At 36.1% G+C, this 14,471-nt stretch overlaps 1 protein-coding gene across 22 annotated transcripts in view; it reads right to left on the bottom strand.

The window, feature by feature from the left end:
• NUMB (NUMB endocytic adaptor protein) overlaps positions 1-14,471 on the bottom strand; it is a 180,745-nt gene that overhangs the window by 96,324 nt on the left and 69,950 nt on the right. For 18 of the 22 annotated variants that reach the window (XM_027572239.2, XM_027572238.2, XM_027572237.2 and 15 more), the window contains one exon: positions 11,920-12,004. The exons of the other annotated variants lie outside the window; for them this stretch is intronic. The gene's annotated coding sequence lies outside the window, so the exon portion shown is untranslated. The remainder of the gene's footprint in view (positions 1-11,919; positions 12,005-14,471) is intronic. 22 annotated transcript variants of the gene reach the window in all.

The following is a 14,471-nucleotide window of genomic DNA, read 5'->3' as shown; positions in this document are numbered from 1 at the left end:
GCTTTTTAGCTTGATGAAGTCCCAATAGTTCATTTTGTTTTTTTCCCTTACCTTTGGAGACATGTGTAGCAAGAAGTTGCTGCAGCTGAGGCTGAAGAGGTTGCTGTCTATGTTCTCTAGGATTTTGACGGATTCTTGTCTCACATTTAGGTCTTTCATCCATTTTGAGTTTATCTTTGTGTATGGTATAAGAAAATGGTCCAGTTTCATTCTTCTACATGTGGCTGTCCAATTTTCCCAGCCCGATTTGTTGAAGAGACTGTCCTTTTTCCATTGGGTATTCTTTCCTGCTTTGTTGAAGATTAGTTGACCATAGAGTTGAGGGTCCATTTCTAAGTTCTCTATTCTGTTCTACTGGCTGTTTTTTTCTTTTAGCACTTTGAATGTATCATGCCACTCTCTTCTGGTCTGAAAAGTTTCTGATGAAAAATCAGCTTACAGCCTTATAGGGTTTCCCTTGTACATGGCTGTTTTCTCGTCCTGCTTTTTAAAATGCTCTCCTTATCACTACTTTTTGCCATTTTAATTACTATATGTCTTGATGTGGACCTCCTTGTGTTGATTTTGTTGGGGGCTCTCTGTACCTCCTGGATCTGGATTTCTGTTTCCTTTCCCAGATTTGGGGAGCCATCAGCTATTATTTCTTCAAATAAATTTCCTGTCCTCCTTTCTCTCTCTTTTCCTTCTGGGATCCCTATAATGCAAATGTTAGGTAATGTTCTAACTCTTAAACTCAGTAGTAGATGCACAAGTTTTCATTTCATTATGCTCTATACCCTACATTATATTCTTTTGGATGTATCAACTATTTTATAATTTTAATTAGGTGGAAAGCAAGTCATGTAAAATCCCTTCTGAAACTGAGGATAGAGGTGGGAAGTGTAGAAATATAAATACATACACACACATAATTAAGAGACATCTAACAAAGATTAAGAAAATAAATCACTGGGATGCCTGGGTGGTGAAGTTGGTTAAGCGACGGACTCTTGGTTTCAGCTCAGATCGTGATCTCAGAGTTGTGAAATCGAGCCCCACATTGGGACTCCACTCAGCATGGAATCTGCTTCAGATTCTCTCTCCCTTTGCCATTCCCACTTGTACTCTCTCGCTCCCTTTCAAATAAATAAATCTTAAAAAAAAAAAGAAAAATCACATGTAGTTATAAAAGTTGTCTCACTTTTATTAAAAAGAATAAAGTCATTGATATTTAGTCTATCCAGCCAAATCTGGAATGCCCCAGAGGCTTTTGAATGGCCTTTAGAGTTAGAACTCTTAGAGAAATGGGAACGTTTTCTTTCTAGAGTTTTTTCCCTCCTAAATTATATTTGTTTGCTTTTCTTTGTTCTATAGTCACAAGTACACCTCTAACTTTAGGCCCCTCTCATATATAAATTATAAGGAAGAGTGGACAAGACAGGAGTATGCTTTAGAAAAGTTTACTATGAAGAAAAAAACAACCCAAAACTACAGCACGAATTTGATATACATAAGAGATATAAAAGACACATAGGAAATTTGACCCTGACATTTAAGATTGTTTCCTTATAAGAAAAACAAACAAAAGAACAAAGTTAGCCAAAATGGTAAAAATTACTCTAATTTTTACAACAGTATTAATTAGCTCCAAATGTAACAATATATAAACTAAAATATAAAACTACGGGTACCATTTTGAACACCTGAAAAAAAATTAGTAAACTCATATATTTCCTTAGATTAGCTAAACTTCTTTTTTCAGGAGACTCTAATATCACAGAGTTATTCCAAACATAGCACTAAAAGCAGAGATCACATAAATTCAAAATTATCTTGGGAATACCTCATATCATCCATAAAGTATATATGTTGCAATAAATCCAACACAACCAGGGATTTTTTTCTGGTATGGAACAGTTTGCTATTTTCAACTGAACACAGTTGAAGTAGCTGGCTTATCCTTAGGAGCTATGCCATGAGAAAAGCATCTACCTAGCACTAGAACCACATGGCATGCTCATACTATGGGAGGCACAAAAATGCTGTACAGAAGAAACTCACTGAGTAGTATAGCAAAGAGAACCTAAATTTAAATTTAATTTAATTGCTTTTAACTATTTTACCATTCTCTGAACAAAGATGGCTGAATGTGAATATATACAATTCTGTTTTATTCCTCATATTTGTATTCCAGAATTCTACAGGGAAAGTTATGAGAAAAAAAATAGACTCACTGTCCATTGCCAAAAACATTTTTTTGGTTCACTCACTAAAATTTAAGCTAAAAATACCATATTAAACCACCATTACCTTAAAGTAGAAAATTGTACCACAAGCATAAAGTATTTCATTTTTAAATTTTCTTTCTTTGATTTCTATTTATGATGTGTAACATGCTTTCAAGTTATAAATGACACCTAGAATGAAGAAAAAATCCTCCTTAAAAATTTTTTAAAAGATTATTTATTTGAGAGAGAGAGAGAGCACGAGCTAGTGAGTGAATGAGAGAGAGAGAGCATGAGCAGTGGGGAGGGGGAGAGGGAGAGGGAGAAGCAGACTCCCTGCTGAGCAGGGAGCCCAGGATCATGACCTGAGCCCAAGGCAGATGCTTAACCAACAGAACCACCCAGGCACCCCCAAAATCCTTTTATTTCATCAAGTAAGTAAAAAAAAATATGTAAGGAATCCTAGACTCCATGGCCAAAGGATTCAGTGTAGGTCATCTAGACAATCTCCTATCCAATCTATGAATCCTAAGAATTCTGGATTACATTAAATATTGGTCTAACTGGCATAATTTGCCTACCAGGAAACAATTTATAACCTATTAAGTTGCATCACTGGCTCAGTGTTCCACTTAAGAGCTGAGCCAAATGAACAGCAAGAAAGTACAGCTTCATCACCAACAGTAAAATAAAAATGCCCAATACTAAACTTACAGGATTAATAAAATTCATTTTAAAAGTTCAGTTTTGTGATAAAAAATAATTTACAGGGGCGCCTGGGTGGCTCAGTTGGTTAAGCGACTGCCTTTGGCTCAGGTCATGATCCTGGAGTCCCGGGATCGAGTCCCACATCGGGCTCCCTGCTCAGCAGGGAGTCTGCTTCTCCCTCTGACCCTCTTCCCTCTCGTGCTCTCTCTCATTCTCTCTCTCAAATAAATAAATAAAATCTTTAAAAATAATAATAATAATTTACAGATTCGTGTAAAGGTAGAAAGAACAAAGGGATGGTTTTGTTTTGTTTTTTAAACCTACTTCCCAAAAGAAACATTCATTTAGTTCTTATATATACATAGGTATTGGTGAATGTGAAATTTGTTTATATTCCAGTTCAACTTTTTTTAGTAGGCTATTTATGTTTGGGTATCCTGAATACAATACTGCCTTATTTCAGAAAACTCCGCCATCTATGGCATTTTCAAAGAAAAAATTTTAAAAGCAGATTATTCTAATTTTTTAATAGCTAAAACTAAAAACTGTTTTGCTTAATCAGCTGTCACACCAGAGGTTTAAAAACAACAAATTAATCTTGGCTGTCCTAAAGATTGGTATTTGAGAAGGGAACACTGTCACAGTTTGAATACTGAAACTCTCCAGCCACATACTTCCAGCCCTGATTACCATTTAGACCATGTGTTCTTGACCAGGGCATTGTGAATCGTACATGCTCTTTAGATTTAGCAATGCCCTAAGATTATGTACAAATCTGAATGTGCATGTGTCTGTGCACTTTCCAGGGCCAGATTGTTTCACTTTCATCAGAATCTCAAAGGATAATGTAACTACCCAAAACTTAAGAACCGTGGATTAAAACAGTATTTCGTGATCCTTATCTACCATCTGACTTTAATTTTCAGTTTCTGCCTTCTTCATTCTAATCTTCCCACTCATCTTGTCCACAAAATTCTTTCTTTGGTTTTGATATGTGGCTTCTTTATTCACTCTTGAAAGACAGTAAGGAAAAACTAGAGCTTCATAAAATGAGGAAAGAACCTATCTACTTAAAACTACAGTCAAAGGTGGCTTCAAAAATTGAATCTGTAATATTTAAGAAACATTTTTTTAAAAAGCTACTTCTGAGAACTTTGTCTTTCAGTTAGTTACACAACCAATTTTATCTTTTAGTTATCTCTTGTCTTTCAGTTGAGAAAACAATCGGAGAACTGAATTTGTGATTCAGCTATACTCACCTTTACCTTTTAAGGCATGTTAAGACTTAACATAAAAATACATACGACAAAAAAATAATAATAACATCACCCCAACCCCACAATACAAATACACATAACTGACTTCATTAAGATGGTGTTTCTTCAAGAATTAAACCTTAATTTACTTATAAAACAAAATGGTTTTCCTCTGATATAGCAAGGACCGATTTAGCAAGGAACATCCTGATGAAAAAGGGCAGAATTGCTGAGAATGCTATCCTACTTTTACACTGACTTCCCTCCTCTAAGCATCTGTTAAGTGTGGGATGAGAAAAAGGTGCTGGAATCTGGAGAGGCAGACTAGAATAAAAATATATTTGGTTCCAAGAATTTAAAAGAGAGAGACAGAAATGTCACTGGAAAAATTACAGAAATAAGAAGGTTAAAAACAGCTCTGCTCCCCTTTAACTGACAAATAACTTCACATATTATCTACACACATCAACTCTTCAATTCTTTAACCCTCTGGGATCTCTTTCCTTTCCCTCACAATCCTCTCCCCTTATCCAAGGCATTAACATAAGACTTGTAGAGTTGAGTCTTGCTTTGTGATCCAAACTGAAAATCCTGGGTTTTTTGAAAGGTGTGTTAAATATAACAAAAAGATAAATCTGTTAAAATCCACGTATTTCAAAACTCACTGACTGACTTGCGGATCATAGGTTGTGATTTAAAAAAGCAAGTATAACTAAAAATTATCTTACATCAGTCCACTGCTTTTTATCTCCACCATCAGAACCAAGGTCCAAAACAACTTTGCCTCTTACCTGACTAGTATATGCCTCCCTCTGATCAACTGTGTACAAAGTAGCCAATGTAATCTTTAAAAATGTAAATGGATCATAGCACTGTATAATAGTTCCAAGGCTTTCTAATGCATCTTCAAATTAAATCCAAACTCTCAGCATTTGAGAAGTCAGTATGGCAGAATAATTCACATTGCCTAAGAAAAAGTGCTTGTAACAGTGCCCAGAACCCCACAAATGCTGAGTGAACGTTAGCATATTAAGGTACAGCTTAATATACCTGCCTGCCTCTCTTACCTTGAGGTGACACTCTCCACCAACTATGAGCCTTTCAGTTAACTAAAAGCTCTTTCCCACTTTGGGGCTTCTATTTCCCTCTGTCTGAAATGCTTTTCTCTCAGTCCCTTCAACAACTTCTGTCTTTCACTCATAAATCAAGTCCTCAACCTAAATGTCTTCTCGTTGATGAAGTCCTTCTTTCTTCCTCTTTCTCAATGCCATTCTCTGTTATTCTGTATTGTACTACTCTTTTTATTTCCTTCACAGTGTTTGTATTTTGTAATTTTTTTTTGTTTCATTGGTTAAACTCTTGAACATCACCAAATGACTAAGCATTGATCCAATGAATTCTCTAACTTGCTTAATGTAGGAATCATTGGATTCTGTTCTTTCTATCCAAAATGTAGGTACTTATCTCCTCTTACCAACAAGCTAGGAAAATTGGTCACTAATATACATATGTCACAGCTCATGCTACAATTCATTATATGTACACACTTCACTTGTTAATTAAACAAAACCCCGAGTCCAACAAGGTACTAAACTAGGTGCTGCAACAACAGCAACCAGGATGAGAAACTGAAGATTATCTCCACCCTTAAGGTCTCTAAGATTTTTTACTTATTTATTTGAAAGAGAGCAGAGTGAGTGAGAACACGAGTCAGGTGGCAGAGAGGCCGAGGGAGAGGGAGACGCTGGCTCCCCGCGGAGCAGGCAGCCCGATGTGGGGGTTGTTCCCAGGGCCCTGGGATCATGGCCTGAGCCGAAGGCAGAGGCTTAACGACAGCCACGCAGGCGCCTCCTTAAGGCCTTGAGTGACATAAACTTAGGGTGGGAAAAAGACAAGGAAGAGGGGCATTTCAAGCAGGGGATGGGGTGGGATGAAGAGTCATGATATGTATGTAAAAATGTGTATTTCACCAAAACTAAGATACCAGAGATTGCAGGATATGTTGCACTAAGGAAAAAATGCTGCCAAAATTAATTATTAATAATTGTTCCTTAATTGTGAAATATCACCAGTAATAAGATGCATACCAATATGAGAGATGGATCCTAGTTCAGAGATACTAAAGTGTAAGGAAAAGAGGAAGAGGAGAAGGAAAGAAGGGGGAGGAGAAGGAAGAAAAATGACCATTCAGTTATTAATGTAAAACCAGTCTTCCAAGAATTTCAAAAAAATCTCAGTGATATGGAATATTGGTTATTCGCTAAAATTTGTGATCAGGAAGGGGAGAAAAAGCCCCCAGAAAGAATGTTCACAGAGCAACCCATGCTTTCTTACTGTTTTCATTTGCCTTGCATATTTTTGCCTTTTCCTTTATTTTTCACTTTTCTAAATCATTCTGTACATCTCTTATAATTCAGCACAGAGTTGAGTCTTGCTTTGTGATCCAAATTAAAAATCCTGGGTTTTTTGAAAGGTGTGTTAAATACAATAAAAAGATAAATCTTTTAAAATCTACATACTTCAAAACTCACTGACTGACTTGTGGATCATAGGTTGTGATTTAAAAAAGTATAACTAAAAATTATAATAGCAAATTAAAAACCTTAAATACATATGGTTAAAAATAATTAGGGGCACCTGGGTGGCTCAGTCAGTTAAGTGTCTAACTCTTGACTTCAGCTCAGGTCACGATCTAGGGATCATGGGATCAAGCCCTGTATCAGACTCTGCACTGAGCATGGAGCCTGCTTGGGATTCTCTCTCTCTCCCTCTCTCCCCAACCCTGCCTTGCCCCTCCCCCTCTAAAAAAATAGTAATAACAATGAAAATATTCCGTTTCAAACCTTATGAACAACTTATAAACTGTATAGCTTTAAACGCTTATATTAGAGGGGCACCTGGGTGGCTCAGTCAATTGAGCATCTGGGTCTTGGTTTCAGCTCAGGTCATGATCTCAGGTTGGTGGGATCGAGCCCTACCTCAGGCTCCAAGCTCAGGGCAGAGTCTGCTTGTCCCTCTCCCTCTACTCCTCCCCCTGCTTGTTCTCTCTCTCTCTCTCAAATAACTAAATAAATAAAATCTTTTTTTTAAAAATGCTTATGTTAGAAAAAAGCCTAACAATTGCTGAAGTAAGTATCTATCTGAAGGAATCAGAAAAAGAAAACCCAAAGAAATTTGAATAAAATTCCACTTCCAGTAACACACTAGGCTAGATTATTCACCCAATTCTCTCACTGAAAACAGCTAAAAGTGATGGGTAAAATTTTATTTCAAAAAATATTAAAAGCACTGAAGAGCTGACAAGATCATAAAGGAATAACAAGACCGAAATCTATGAGAAAGCAGAAACTCAAAGAGATAAGTGGCATAATGAAATTGTTTTTATCTCGTATACATCTGCCTAACTCACCAAATTAAGCTTTAATTTTGATAATCTCTTGGGAGAGAAGAGAAATCAAAGAATAAGACCTACCCCAAATGGAAAATCTAACAAGAGATCTTTTTTCCACAAAGCTGGGACCCCCCCCCATCCAAAATTTCATGCTCAGGAAAAGACTGAACAGGAAAAGTAAACCCAGGCCACCCCTTCATCACCAAAGGATGAGGAAATTTGTCTTCCGGATGCAGAAGACAACAAGGATTCCTAAGAGGTTGTAAAGACAAGCAGGCCCAGACACATATTTGCAATCCAAAGTCACCCCCATAGGGCGGTCCAAAACCTCAAAGGATAAATTTAGTCACCAAATTGCAGTACCTTGCGATATCTGGGGGGAAAAAACTAAAGGTATATCCTCTTGAAGCAATGTGTTTCTTTCTTGGGCCTCAAAGAAGAACCACAAATATTTTTTCCAGGGAAAATAAGCAATTCACAGTAAAAGTCTCACACAGGATAAATAAAAAGAAATCTATACCTAGGCACATCATATGAAACTTCAGAAAACCAAAAAATAAAGAGTTCAAAAGCAGCAAGATGTAAAAACAAAACAAAACACATATACTTAAATGAATAATTATTAGGCAGCTGATTTATCAACAGCAATAATGAAAACCAAAAAGAGAGTGGAATTATCTCTTACAATGATTACAAAAACACTGCCAGCCCATAATTTTATACCTAATGAAATATCTATCCAAAAAAAGTGACACAGATTTCAGACTGAGAATTTCATAGATTTCATAGCTGAGAATTTACTACAGAAATACCATCAAAGAGAATTCTAAAGAAAAAAAATCTCCAAAAAGAAGTGATCCAGATGGAAAAATCAGAATCAAGAGCACACAAAGTTGGAACTGACACCAAATTCAGAGGTTCACTGTCACCATTTTCTGCCACGTAGACTGAAGAGTAGAAAAGTCAGTGGACAACCAGAGGAAAGGAAGACTCAAAGGAAAAAGAAAGAAAGAAGGTCCTGGTATCACTGTAAGCCCCTGGGTCCAGCTGTTCCCAAGGCCTCCTGAAATCCTGTCCTTGGAAAATATGAGATACCCTAATGTTAGATTCTGCTTTTCACTTAAAAAGTGTGTAAAGGAGGGGTGCCTGGGTGGCTCAGTCTTTAAGTATCTGCCTTCAGCTCAGGTCATGATCCCAGGGTCCTGGGGTCAAGCCCCACATTGGGCTCCCTGCTCTGCAGGAGGCCTGCTTCTCCCTCTCCCACTGCCCCTCCTTGTGTTCCCTCTCTCACTGTGTCTCTCTCTCTGTCAAATAAATAAAATCTTAAAAAAAAAAAATGTGTAAAGCAGAAAGGCCAAAAATTAATAAAAAAATAAAACATATAATAGAAAAAATCAAAGTCAAGCACTGGTTTTTGATAAAGCTAAGAAAATATATAAACCCTCTAATAAGACTGATGAAGGAAAACAGAAGTCACAAAAAATATTAGGAATAAAAAAGAGAGAAATATTAAGCAGAAATTTAAAACATAAGAATGAACAACTTTATGCCAAATACAAAATGGATGGATTCCTAAAAAAGAAATTTTTTTTTCTAAAAACTGCCCTAACTAGAAACAGAAATTTTAAATAAAACCATTTAGAAAACTGAATACATACCTCCTCAAAAAAATACTAAGCCCAGACAGTTGGAACAGAAGTTCGACCAAACTTTCAAGAAACAGATCATTCCAATCTTATGTAAACCCTTAGGGGAGGCAGGGGAAGGAAAGGAATAGTTCCCAACTCATTCTTTGAGGCTGCTATAATCTGAATACCAAAATCAAAGATAACATAAGAAATAAAATTATGGGCCAATATCACCCATGCACTTAGATGCAAAAATCTAAATGAAATACTAATAAACTAAATCCACTCGTATATGAAGAAAGACCATCATATTAAGTTTGGTTCATTCCAGCAATGCAAGGATAATTCAACATTAGAAAACCTATAAATGCCATTCACCACCTTAAGAGAATAAGGAAGGACAACCATAGGATCTTCTCACAAGTATAGAAAAAGTGATAAGACTCAATATTCGTTCTTCACAAACAAAAACATCTCAGCCAACTAGCAACAGAAATGTCTTTAACGGGATGCCTGGGTGGCTCAGTCGTTAAGCATCTGCCTTCGGCTCAGGTCATGATCCCAGGGTCCTGGGATAGAGCCCCGCATTGGGCTCCCTCCTCCACGGGAAGCCTACTTCTCCCTTTCTCACTCCCCCTGCTTGTGTTTCCTCTCTCGCTATGTCTCTGTCAAATAAATAAAATCTTTAAAAAATAAAAAAAAAATATCTTTAACCCATACAGCATCTATCAAAAATCTACAGTAAACACTATTCTTAATAGTGAAACATAAGAAGCACTTGCTTTTAAAAATTAAGTGCAACATAAGAATGCCCACTATTAATGCTTGTATTGAATACTGTACTGGAAGTCCTAATTAGCACAGTAAGGCAAAAAAAAGAAAAGATGTAACTACTGGGAAGGAAGACACAATTTGCATTCACAGTATTTTAATAAAATAATTTAATAAGGTGACTGAACATAGATCTGTATTATATACCAAAAAAGCTTACATCAGCAAATAGAAATGGAAAGGAAAAACAAAAGAGGAAAAATATACTATTTATGATAGTAACAAGAAATATGATATCTAATCATTCAAAGAGAAGACCTGAGAGAGATTTATGGAGAAAAAGAAAAAAACTTTACTGAGAGGTATTTTTAAATATTTAAATAACTAGAAAGACATACCATGTTCAAGGATAGTAAGACTCAGTATCATGAAATAAAGAGAATTAAATGCATGTGTATATTAAAAGTTACAAAGATCTTTAAAAAAAAAGTTAAAGAGATCTTGGGCTCATATACAAGGCAAGCCCCATTTTATTTATTTATTTATTAAAGATTTTATTTATTTACTTGGGAGAAAGACAGAGAGACAGAGAGTGAGAGCATACGTAGGGAGAGGGGCAGAGGGAGAGGGACAAGCAGACTCCCTGCTGAGCAGGGAGCCCGACATGGGGCTCAATCCCAGGACCCTGAGATCATGACCTGAGCCGAAGTCAGACGCTTAAGTGACTGAGGCACCCAGGTGCCCTACAAGGCAAGTCCCATTTTAAAATTATAGCTTTGGAATATTTGCATACCTTGACTAAATTACTACCATTTATGGGTATTTTTGCAATTGGTGTAAACTTCTTAGTCACTAATCACAGATATTTTAACTAAATTGTAGTAATAGTGGATATGGCATTTTAGAATTCTTACAGTTGCGATCAAGAAGTATGAGTGAAGAGTATATGATGAGTACACGGCTGAGTTCTAGCTGAATGTGCTGTGGCCCCACTGGTTCAAAGAACAATCAGTGTGCACATTCAACCCAATGTAAGTTCTGGTAACTACTCCTGCAAGTGATGAAATGTTGCTAACATTTTACATAACACATAAGGTTTTGCTTCTTGGTAATTACATGTGAACATTGCCAAAATATCTCCTTAAAAGCCACCTAAAAGTGTAAACATTTATTCTGAATACAAATTGCATCTGTAAGAGGAAAACAGACAAAACACATTCATAATACAATGATCATATGGGGCTCATAGGGTACCTATAGTGGACCTATGTACAATCCTCATACATAAAATATACTTCTACTTGTGAGATCCATAAGCAGTTCCCCAGTTTGCTCTACTATAGATCTAAAATTGATCAAATGTATGATTTTCCTTAGGTCTAACTTACTCAAATTTAATTTCGGTTTATGTGAATTTTGTGATATCTTATATTGCTGCTTAAACTTTCCTTATTCAAATTCCTAATAGAATTAGAAGTAACAATCATTTGTTTTACTAACTGCTAGGAGATGATAATACCAGTAGCTAACATTTATTGAATGCTTACTGTATGTCAGGCACTGTTTTAAGTGCTTTTGTATATTCTAAATAATTCAATCTTCACAACAACTTTACCAGGTGGATATTACTAATACCATTTTACAGGAAGGAAAACTGAGGTACAGAAAAAGTTAAGTCACTTTCCCAATGTCACACAAGTAAGTGGAAAAGCTTAGGGATTCATACCCAGGAGTCTGTCTCCAGAGCCCAGACCCTCAATTACTACATTACACCTTTTTTCACAATATTTAAAAGATACATAGAATTATCATAGACAAAAAACTCACCATTAAAAAAATTATCAGTAACAGTTAATAACAGTTAAGCAATATTAAGAGCAATACAACTTATCATAGGTTAATACTTAACAGCTATTTCAAAGTTTCATGGCTATAATTAAGAGTTTTGAAGTTGGACAGACCTGGCTCTGAATCTTGGCTGTGCCCTTTACAAGCTGTGTGACTTTGGACAAGTTTCGTAACTTCACCAAGCCTCAGTTTCCTCATCTGTAAAATGAGAATAATAAACATCTCACAAAATTGTTGTTAGTAACATAATTGCTACATTGCACTGATAGAGTAATTCCAAACAAAACACAGGTATACAAAATACAAAGAGGAGGTCCTCAATTTCCCCCAGAAAACAGGACTTTATCCTAATGATATAAGAAAGATGACCACTCCAAGTTACCGCAGAAACTCTAAAATCCACACACTAATGTAGAACCACAATCTCCTCTAATTCTAATAAATAATGCCTCTAGATACAAGTCAAATGCCTAAGAGGTAAATTACTGAATCTTTGAAATATGAAATACTGTATACACACAAAGAAAGAGACAAACAGAATAAACACTGTTGTTTGCTGACAACTCCCACAAATTCCATTCCACACATATCCTTTCTAACACCGGTAGTAAGTATTCAAGGGGCCCAAAATATGAAGAGCTGTGTCAACAAGGAGTGATTCCTGGCAATGGAAGGAAGGAATTTTTATAAGGAGGAAAAAAAAAAAAGACATGCCATCAAAGCAGGGTAGAACTATTGTTACTACCAAGGAATGGCTACTCCATTTTTTTTTTAAAGATTTTATTTATTTATTCATGAGAGAGAGAGAGAGAGAGAGAGAGAGAGAGAGAGAGAGGCAGAGGGAGAAGCAGACTCCCAAGGAGCAGGGAGCCCGATGCGGGACTCGATCCCAGGACCCTAGGATCATGACCTGAGCCGAAGGCAGACGCTTAACCATCTGAGCCACCCAGGTGCCCCAACTCCATTTTTTTTTAAAGATTTTATTTATTTATTCGACAGAGAGAGACACAGCGAGAGAGGGAACACAAGCAGGGGGAGTGGGAGAGGGAGAAGTAGGCTTCCCTCAGAGCAGGGAGCCCGATGTGGGGCTCGATCCCAGAACCCTGGAAACATGACCTGAGCTGACGGCAGACGCTTAACTGACTGAGCCACCCAGGCGCCCCATGACTACTGCATTTTAAGTAGCATTTCACTGGTCAAACAAGTTAAAGTGTCACTATTGCTGACTTTGGAATCTCAATCAAATAATTTTATAATTAATAAACACATTTCTATTAATATCTGAATTTACCAGTAAATTATCTATAACATTATCTATTTGTTATACAGTTAGGTGTTTATTTGAAGGGGGTGGTTTTAGTAATACAATATAAAAAACCTTTATTTTTTTTATTTTTTTTTTATTTGCAGTCCTGTTTATTGCAATACTATTTACAACAGCCAAGATACGGAAGCAACCTAAGTGTCATCAACAGACAAATGGGTAAGAAAGACGTGTGTGTGTGTGTGTGTGTGTGTGTGTGTGTGTGTGTAAACAGAATACTATTCAGCCATAAAAAGGGATGAGATCATGCCATTTGAGACAACATGGATGGGCCTAGAGGGTATTATACTAAGTGAAATAAGTCAGACTGAGAAAAACAAATACTATATGATTTTACTTATGTATAATCTAAAAATAAATAAATAAGCAAACAAAAACAGAATCAGATCTATAAATACAGAGAACAAACTGATGGTTGCCAGAGAGGAGGAGGGTAGGGAGTTGGGCAAAATGGATGAAGGAGAGTGGGAAATACAGGTTTTTGGATATGGAATGAATAAATCATGGGACTAAAAGGAATACAGTCAATGGTACTATAATAGTGTTGTATGGTGACAAATGGTAGCTACACTTGTGGTGAACATAGCATAATGTATAAACTTGTTGAATCATTATACTACACACCTGAAACTAATACATTGTATATCAACTATACTCATAATTTGTTTTAATCCAGAAAAGTATGAAAAAAATACCTTTAAATCTTTATTTCACAAATTTCTAGAACAAAGAAAAACTGTAAGCAATGTATTTGAACATGCCTCATTTTTAGAACCTTGGTAAAAACCTTTTTTTTTAAGGAATGATAGGAATAATGTCTTACATAAACCCTACAGAATAATTTTATTAGAAGCTCACTGATACTATTATCAAGGTGAGTTTTTATGAATGTCACCAGTCTAATAAAAATTATACCAAGTATTAAAATAATTTATTACATAAAAATTATTAAAATGTTGTATGTCACTGTAGCTAAAGATTTAATAAAGAACTTCCACTCCCCAAAATATTCCCTTGTAACAAAAATAATTGCAAAAATGCCAACAGACACATGAAAAGATGCTCATCATCACTAATCCTCAGGGAAACTCAAATCAAAATCACAGTGAGATATCAGCTCACACCTGTCAGAATGGCTAAAATCAACAATCAACAACACACCAAACAGCAGGTGTTGGTGAGGATGTGGAGAAAAAGGAACACTTGTGTACTATTGATGGAAATGCAAACTGGTGCAGCCACTGTGGAAAACAGTATGGAGGTTCCTCAAAAAGTCAAAAAATAGAACTACCCTACAATCCAGCAATTGCACTACTGGGTATTTACCCAAAGAATACAAAA

The sequence above is a fragment of the Zalophus californianus genome, chromosome 6 (assembly GCF_009762305.2).
Source record: "Zalophus californianus isolate mZalCal1 chromosome 6, mZalCal1.pri.v2, whole genome shotgun sequence".
Taxonomy (NCBI): Eukaryota; Metazoa; Chordata; class Mammalia; order Carnivora; family Otariidae; genus Zalophus; species Zalophus californianus.
The sequence above is the reverse complement of the archived record's forward strand: the minus strand, read 5'-3'. Positions and strand labels throughout refer to the sequence as shown.